The sequence below is a fragment of the Notothenia coriiceps genome, unplaced genomic scaffold, assembly GCF_000735185.1.
Source record: "Notothenia coriiceps isolate Sejong01 unplaced genomic scaffold, NC01 NC01_scaffold00020081, whole genome shotgun sequence".
In the NCBI taxonomy this organism is placed as follows: domain Eukaryota; kingdom Metazoa; phylum Chordata; class Actinopteri; order Perciformes; family Nototheniidae; genus Notothenia; species Notothenia coriiceps.
Window position 1 is genome coordinate 94,835 of NW_011352782.1, and position 3,734 is coordinate 98,568.

Consider the following 3,734-nt stretch of genomic DNA (forward strand, 5'->3'; position numbering starts at 1 on the left):
CTTTGACCCAGTTTATCATTTCATACTGTCCTGACTGATCACACGCACCTGTAACCTTGGCTGCTGTGCTCTCAGTGTTCTGTCTCCCTGTTCCTGCCTGTTGGCGTCAGCTGATAGAGGTGTTATCATTCTATCTTGTTATGCACAATGTTGATTATTCTCTCTGAACTAGCTAAATACATGGGTTCTTCAGAATTGATTGTGGCATCTCAACCTGTGGTCAACTCGTGGCCTGTGACATGTCTTGTGAATTCTCCGGCCGAAGCTCCAAATAAACCATCAGTGTTTGCCATCAAAGCTCCAGCTCTCCTCGTGTCTCTCTGAGTCCTGACTCCAATTGCTTCAGAAGTTTCCTCCACACATAGAAATGTAGAAAGCAACAGAAACCGACTCACCCCTCCTCCCTCTTTCCATAGCCCATTAGATGTATTGACAATTCCACATGTTGTGTTTTTTCCTTCTAATAGGTTTATACTCAGCTGACCGGGCAGTGGTGATAATGATGCTGCTGTTCTCTGTAACACAGTGTTCAGAACAGGCTCTGCATGGAAATATGGACTGCTGCTCCGGTTGTTCTTTCCAGCATCGATTATTTTGCCATCTCAGCAGCAGCTCTCTGCTCTCCGCTCTCTTCTGCCTGAGTTCTCTGAGGCTGACAGTGAATCTGACGCTCTGTGGCTCACCTGCTTGTTCCAGTATCAGCATCTCAGGCTGCTGGGGGTCCAGGTCACTCAAGGTCTAATCCATCACTGGGAAGTAGGGGAAGGATGAGGCCCTGGGTCCGCTCCAACAGGTCCCGATCGGTCCAGGTAAGATTACCATTTGGGATTTAGTCATGAAAAATATACAAGTCACAAATATACTAACTTTAAAGGGCTCTTCTCTCTCCATCTGTTATGAAAGTGAAAGGGAGGGTGAGCCATGTGAAAATTAGCAAAAGTAAACAGGGACAGAAAGATGTATTAGACTGTCCTCTGCATATAATTTGTTTTACTTGGTTTCATAAATACACATTGTCTCCAAGATGTGGCCATCTGTGCATGTATAATTTTATTTATTACAATAAGCAAAAAAAATCAAATATATGGGCTTAGCAGAATTGAAAACCCCCACTCTGATTTTTTTAATTGCTAATAAATCAATATGATGCTAGAATGCATGTTTTGTCATTTGTGCTATTGGTAAATGTGGAGGATGTGTCATGTTACTGTCAAATACACTGTACATTTAATAGTAATACAATTATATTTTCTGGGATTGGGTGCAGGTCTTTCAATAAGGTGATAGGGAGCTTTTTAAAAGTATATAACCCCATTTTCAGTTCTAGAGATCCTTTCGTTCAAGGACACTTACGCAGAGACATGACTTGATTACATGTAGAGTTCATTCCACATCAATTCCACACATGGGCCATTTCAATAACTAAGTCACCTTGTCCTTCAGGAGTGCTGTTTTTATTGTGCCCCAAATTGATATCACCTCAGTCCTATCTTTTTTTAAATGTCTTATTCGCAACAAATGGAATCGAGAGCTGTACTGTCCATGTTCCCAACTGTGGGGAATTTACTAATTGATTAATCTGCGGAGAGTGCCGAAGGGGGAAAACAAAGTGCACTGTCGATGTAGGTTTCACAGCTGTATTTATAATATGAAGCTCTTGAAAAGTTACAAAATAAGGGGTGCATATTTAGTTACATTAAAATATACATTAGATGTTAAAAAAAAAGCAGATTTCAGAATCAGGATTAGAAATTCTTTATTTGTCCCGCAACAGGGAAATGTACATGATTACAACAGGTTTTTTTTTTTTTTAAAGGGCTAAGTATTGGCCCGTTATTAATAACACAATAAGTAAAAAACAAAACCAGAACACCAGATATGTACTCTATGGAAAAAAAGTAGCAGTATATTTATATATTTTTGACCATATTGAATTAAAGAGCAATCTGAAACAATGCCAATTGTAAATAAACTGAGAGAAAAATACATAAATAAACGTGAAATTGAAGGAGGGTATATTGCACTTATATAATAATAATAATAATAATAATAATAATAGTAATAATACATGTAATTTATATAGCGCTTTTCCTGGTGCTCAAAGCGCTTAAAAGTATACACTTGCATGTATATTGCACACACAATTTGGAGGAGCCCTGAAAAGAAACAGACTTCTTTTGAAACATAATGATGTATTTGAGTCAGAATGAGGTAAATGGCCATATCGGTTTTCACATTCAAGGAATGTTCCTTGGTATTTTGATGCAAAACAATAAATATAGTAAGAGAAATGATCATAGATGGGGAACATTAAAACATATAAAATGTCAAACTGACATCTGTCTCTAGAAATAATTGTGGCCACTAGGTGGCGATAATGATAAAGAAATATAAATTGAGTAGCTTTCCACAGAAGCACAAAAGAGAACAGTAAGAGAACTACAAAACTCAAGAATCCTACGTATAAAATAAACGTTAACAATAAAAAAATAATATATATATCTATGAAATATCCAGGAAATGTATAATAATAATAATAATAATAATCATCATCATCATCAAAGTAATAATCATAATGATGTTTTTTAAACATTTATTCAACTTATTTTAGCCAACACGAGGCGATCATGATAAATAAAAAGTAAAGAAAATAGGAGTTTGGTGGTTTTCCACGAGGTCAAAATGAAGATACTTTGTCATGGAAAGGAAAGACGACCTTTGTTGCCTTTATGTTTGTATACAACTCTGGAGTGTCCGTAAATAATGCTTAACTCATGCTTAAACCATAGGCTTAAACTATGGCTTAAAGTTTAAGCTCACACACGATTTCCGAAATCCGGAAGTCTGATTTAATAATGAGTACGTGAAGGAAGCATGAGCGATAGAGGGGGGAGAGGAGAGAAAGGCGCGTGTGTGTGCGCCTGCGCGGACAGCGACGCAGCAGCCCTGCCTTTCATTACCGCTGACGTCTATCTCCCTCCCTCTTTCTCTCACACTGGGTTTTTCGGGAGGCGAAGGGGGGGTTCCGTTTTCTATGGTCTTCGCTCAAAAACACATATTTCCGGGGATATATATCTGCGTGTTCAGCTGCTCAAACGCGCGACTTGAAGCAGTTGGAGCCAAACCGAATGAGAGGTGCTAAGGGCGGACTGAGCTGAGAAGAAGAGCCAGAGACTGACTGGAAGGCTTCACATCCGCCGCTTTCTTTCAGGTCAACCGCAATCGGTTTCCCCAGGCTCCGTACATCTCCTTCTTCTCGAAATGTGTTCTCAGACGGTTCCTGCTTCTGTTTCCGTGACTATTCCTCCATGGGAGCCGCCGTTTTGACGTTTGTCACCCAGAAAAATATTCACTAGCCAACAGGAAAACAGAAACTCCCCCTTTTTTTCTCAACTCAACCTGCGGTGGTCGCACAGAGCCCACTGTTGTTTCTCTTCTTTTTTTTTTAAAAACCCTCATTAGTTGCATCGATGGTCGAGTTGTATTCGCCGTTCACAACAACACCGATGCAGCTGGAAGTAAACCGATTACCACCGGGATTGCTTTATTAACGAGCCAGCCAGTGTCCACCGAAATGGTCCGATAACGCCTGTGAAGGTTGGGGGAAAGTGTGAAGCTAAGAGGGGGTTCAGTCTGGGCTGTGATTTCTTCAGATGAGGCTAGTTTGGTACCAACCACAACACACAGTGATGAGGTGGATGTAGATTTTTTTACGCATCAATTAAAGCTGGATC